Source organism: Phyllostomus hastatus, unplaced genomic scaffold (genome assembly GCF_019186645.2).
Source record: "Phyllostomus hastatus isolate PE091 unplaced genomic scaffold, TTU_PhHast_1.1 phas_scaffold_78, whole genome shotgun sequence".
In the NCBI taxonomy this organism is placed as follows: Eukaryota; Metazoa; Chordata; class Mammalia; order Chiroptera; family Phyllostomidae; genus Phyllostomus; species Phyllostomus hastatus.
In genome coordinates this window covers 60,768,213-60,774,212 of record NW_025334041.1, presented here as the reverse complement: position 1 = coordinate 60,774,212, position 6,000 = coordinate 60,768,213, and positions in this window count along the sequence as shown.

Here is a 6,000-nt window from a genome sequence, read left to right as displayed (position 1 = left end):
TTGTGGTCTCTAGATTGCTGTTGAAACAAATTAGCAAAGACCTGACACTCTTCATTATAGGATATTTTTCCTTGAATTAGAGCTTTTACTTTTCTTTCTGGGATGTACTGGTATTGTAACAGGATGCAGCCAAGAGGGGTGACCCCAAATAGGGATTTGGAATGGGGTCCAGAACTCAAGGTGTTCAGGAAATATTAGGATGTCCTCACTGCCCCCGCTCCACCCCACAGGTGTGGGTTGGGGGAAGGGACAAATGGAGCAGGGCATTTGAGAGCTGTTTTGCATAGCAACAGCTTTGCAGCTAACCTCTGGTGTGGTCTTTTAACATATCTATAACATTTAATTGGTTGCATAGATACGTTAAATAGCTATGGCCATGCTCCTAGCCAGGGGAATGGAAGTAACTTCCCCCCAAGATGTAACTGGGAGGCAGGTCCCTGAGTTATAGCACCTGTGTGGGAGCTTGGAGATGATTGGCTCCATGACATGGGGCTATGCCTGCCCAGATTCACGATGGCAGCCCAATAAAGCTGGAAGGCTTTGAGAGTGCTGGCAGGTGTAACTGATTGTGGGAGGAGTTGGAAATGGGGCTGCAGAGGAAGATTGGTGCAGGGATTTAAACCCAGATGTGGCAGCCATTGAGGGAAGAAACATGCAGCTTTGGCAGAATGGAGACTCCCGCAGCCATTGTGCAGAGAGGACCATGCGGTTCAGGCAGTGGAGAGAGAACCACTCGGTCTTTAGCAGAGTGGGGACTCCCGCAGCCCTGCGAGAGAATCACCATGTGGCTTTAGTAGAGAACTGCCACTCAGCTTTGGCAGAGTGGCAACCCCCCTCCTTGCAGCCATTGAGGGGGGAGAACCACACAGTTTTGGCTGAGTGGGGAATCCCTTGGTCCTGGGAGAGAGAACCATGCGGCTTTGCCAGAGTGGAGACCCCCATAGCTTTAGAAGGGGGAACCACCACCCGGCTTTAGCAGAGATCCTGGCGACACAGCTGATGGTTCTGGGAACTGAGGGGGCCTACCAGCCGAGCACGGATTACTGAGAAGAACTTGGGGCTGCCTGAGTCATGGACTTCTATTTCTTTTCCTGAGATACGGTACCCCAGACTGGGCAAAAGGGGGAAGGAAGGACTGTGTGTGTTTGTGGGTGTTTTAAGGGACTTTGGGATTTTGATGAAGATATTAGGTCACTACTTTAAGTTTGTATAGCATTAAATAAACATTTCCTTTCCTTTTCACAAATCTCTGGCATTGAGAGACATCTTTCCTCTGGCAGCAGACATAACGAACATGGGGGGTTTCCTTTCAGTAATAGTATATCGTCCCAGCCCCTCCCCCACATTGTTCTGTAATAGTATCTAAGTGTAATTATGATCCTAGAGGTATTGAGGGGAGATGTTGTAGATCTGGACAAGAATTATTATCCCCTGGAGAAGCAACTCTCACAGGTAATGTCATTGAAATATTTTCATAAAGGGGAAATTTGGTTCATCCTAATAAGAAGGCAGGGTCTGCTTCTCCTACTGAAGGATGCTGAGGATGCTTTGTAGCTTCCAAGTTATCACAGTCATTTTTCTTCTCAGGTATTGCCATCTCAGATCTCAGGTTTCTACACTTGCCCTGTGTTTAGCATAAGTGACCTGATGGTATAGAGTTGATATTCAATCAGAGATGCATCTCTACAACTATTACAATCAGGCCAAATCACAATATTGGCCCTGGATGTTGGAGGTCACATATGCTGCATTTGGAAGTGCTTCTCTGATAGATTTATCTGCTGATTCACAAGATTGCCAAATTTGAGAGAGGTACAATGAAAAGGAATAATTAAGGTTATAATTAAAGAGATAATTAAGGCTATAAAACAAGCAGCTCTTCTGACAATTATGTTATCAGAGACACAATGCTGCTTAAAATGTTGTGAAAGATTAGAAGCCCTTCAAAGTCTGTGGCAAGTCCCAGTGCCAAAATTATAGAAAAAACTACTAAGACTATGCAAATAACATTATGTAAGTAACTTCCCTTCTTTCAAGAGTTCCTGATTTAGGAACACCAGGTGCCTATGCTGTCTGTGTTTTGCCAACATAAACTGGGTTTGACCTGAGCCTTAAACCTAAACAGCATCCAACCTTCAAACAGAAGTGACTTGTATAGTGTGTTGGTTTTTAATTGTTGAATAACAAATTACCACAAATACAGTAGTTTAAAACAAAAACTTATTATCTCATAGTTTCTGAGGTCAGAAGTATTATGATTAATTTTATGTGTGATCTTGACTGGACAATGGGATGCCCAGGTATATGCTTAAATAATATTTCTGGATGTATCTGTGAGGGTGTTTCTGAAAGATATTAGCATTTAAATTGGTGGACTGAATAAGATGGATTTCCCTCCCCCAAATGGGTGGATATCATCCAATCCATTGATGGTTTGGTACGAATGAAAAGGTTGAATTTTCTGTGTCTGACAGCTTGGTATGAGATATCAATCTTTTCTGCCCTTAGACCAGACCTTAAACCATCAGCACTCCTGAGTCTCAGGCCTTTGTACTCAGACTGGAACTATACCACTGCCTTTCCTGAGTATCAAGTTTGCAACAGAAAATTGTGAGGCTCTTTAGCCTCCATAATCATGTCCCAATTCCTTATAATAAATCTCACCATTCATGTATATATGAATATGAATTAATATATATGTTTATGAATACCATGGGAGTTCCCTGTGGCTAGTTGATCCAGCTTCACAGGTAGCTCTTCCCCATATGCTAGCATGTGTAAGGAATGGACTCCTTTAGTACTACAACTGCAAATGGAGAGGATCCTGTTTTTACAGTAGAGGATGGAAATTGTTCCAGTGGCTAAAATTTTGACCTGCGTATCTTCCCTTGGGCTGCAAACATGGACAATTTCCTATATTTTGGTCAGGTGGTTAGGGTCTTAGAAGACACAGGGACTTTGAAGACTAGACTGTTGACAAATGACAAGGAGGTATAAAGAAAAGGAATATGTATAAAACTTTCAGGCTGAAAGAATATTCAAATTCCATGTTAATGCTCAGCAAAAATCTACTACAGAGGCTCTCAGTAACTGGATAAAGAATAATTCAGGATATCAGCAATCCTTATTTCCCTTATTGTTACTTTGTGATTTTATGAGAAAATGTTCATGAAAACAGAAACTGGGTATAAGCTTAATAACAGGAAATATCTTCACTAAAACTGGCTGAAGGGACTGGGGGCTTAAATTGTTCAGAATGGGTTGTGACTAATCCATAGTATTCAATCTCATGGGATCACCCAGTTTATAAATTGAACCTCTTTTATTGTGAAGGGTGCAATGATTTGCTCTCACTGGATGGAATTTTATTGTATATTTCTTCACATGGGTTTGAGTTTTTGTGTAGGTCCTTTCATTTCAGCCTGAAGGACTCCCTTTAGTATTATTTGTAGGCAGGTCTAATAATGGTGAATTCTACCAATTTTGTTTATCTGAGAACATCTTCTTTTCATTTTTAAAAGTTTTGATGGATATTAAGATTCTTGGTTGAGAGTTTATTCCTTTCAAACACACTTTGTACATTTCTTGACTCATGCTTTCAGTGCTCAAGCAGTTTAATTGTCTGTCTTAGCCTTTATTTCAAGCTTGTGAAAGAATTTTAAGATGGCCAGAAGCAACATGGGCCCTCTCAGGTCTACTGTGCACATGTAAGAGGACTTCTAAATCCCCCAAAACATTATATCTCTTTAAAGCCCCTTTTAATATCTTATTTCCAAGATCTTCCTTTTAAATTTTTGGCTAATGCTTGTCTGTGACAACTGATATTTCATAGCCTTGGGCAGGCATGACACTAATCAATTGCTGCTGATTGTTTTTGACAAAAAAGCTGTGGATAGAGATTTACTCACTGAGCAAGGCCTTTCTTCCCTCCTATTTCTACTTCCTCTTCAGTAGCTTGTCTATTCTTGAGCTTTTGCACTTTCATGAATTTTAAAATATTTTTTTAAATATAGAAGTTTTAAATCTGGATAAATTCCTTATTGAGTATGTTCAGATCCCTGTTTAAATTTTATTAAACATATAGATAACTTCAGGGAGAATTATTATATTTATTATGTTGAGTCTTCCTATCTTTCCTCTAACTTTGAGTTCTTATTAATTTTGTCACAACAATTTTTATAATTTTCTTCAAAATGATTTAGTACACTACTTTTTAGAGGAAAAAATGTCCAATAATTCTAAGTAGTGGTATAAATATGAAATAGCAAGAACACTAATATACATCTAGTGCTGATGTAAATTGATGTACTATTTGGTATTAAATTTTACTATTCACATACTCTATAATTTAGCATTTGTATTTTCCTAGAGAATATTGGATAGTTTTCATATATGGTGAACAAATTGTGGTATATTTTTACAATGAATATTATGCAGAAGTAAAAATTAATGAACTACATATAAACATAACAATATAGAGGAACCTTAGAAATAATATTTAGTAAATAAAAGTCACTTTAAAATATTATATATGGCATAATTACACATTTATAAAGTTTTAAAATGAACAAAATGGAACAATATAGCATATAACAATGCACACATTTGAAGTAAAACCATAAACATTGACAAATAAGTGTAAAATTTAGAACATTAGTCATCACAGTGGAGAAGCAGGGACTGGGATAAAGAAAGAGCACATTCAATGATATCAAAATTGTTCTAGTTTTTAAAAATAGGTTGTAGATTCATTTTTGTTTATTTTACTCTTGCTTAATAATTTGACTTAATTATATTTGGTTACATATATTATTTTATGTATAACTATTATGTAGAAAAAATAAAAATTATTATTAATTTAATCTTTAAACTTTTCTTAAAGTCTGACCAAAATCTACTCAATAGTTTTGTAAAGTACTAGCAGGTTTCTTTAAAATTTGGTTCTCAAAATATCACTATTACTGTTTTTAGTGATAAATATTGAAATATTTACAGATAAGTTGATGTGCTCTCATAAACATGAGGATTTTCATACAATAATCTGGTGGGTGTGATGCCCAGGTGCTGTGGGTATAGCTGAAATAAAGTTGGCCCTAAGTTATTATTTATTGAAGCTGGTGATGGGTGCAAAGGCATTAATTTTACTCTTATTACTTTGAGTACATTACATTTTCTGATATTAGAATGTTTTACTCTTAATCCCAGCACCCACAAGAAAATTAACGAATGAAAAAAAATATATAGATCAACTGAAGCAAATGATACAGAAATTGGAACCTATGTGACCATGAGAGGAAAAGCCTGCCTGGGCAGACAGACCACAAGGCCAGTGATGATGGCTTTAGTTAAGTGTTGTCATGTGTTGTCTTACACCAAAGACTTTATATTTTATTTTATTTTATTTTATTTTATTTTATTTTATTTTATTTTATTTTATTTTATTTTATTTTACTTGTTTTTAGTCCTGAAAAATAGAAAAAACTAATGGAAATTGCTGGTTCAGTTTTAAAAATGCTGTCAAAAATTAAAGAACTTCCTCTCTTTAGGAAGTATGAGGAAAATTGTCCATATTTGCTACCTTTCCTATCTCATACCTAACCCTACCAGGCAGAAGGGCCTGTACATAAATCTCATTCAAAGAGTAGCTCAGAGCTCCCTGAACTAGCTACACAAAGAAAATATTGTTAGTAACTTAGTTTCTCTCCTTCTTTCTCTTATTGTCTCTCAAACACACACACACACACACACACACACACACACACACACACATTCCTGGATAAATAAAAGATAAGGGTAGCCATGTTTTTCACTGAGCCTGATACATTTTACATGCAGCATTGCCTGGGATTTTACATACATTATTTATTTATTTGTCATATCAGTGCTTATATTATTGTTCTCATTTTATATATTAATAAACAAGGTCCAAAGAGTTATTGGCAACTTGTCTAAATTCTCATAGTTTGAATGTTACACAGCTCTAATTTGATACCACATCAA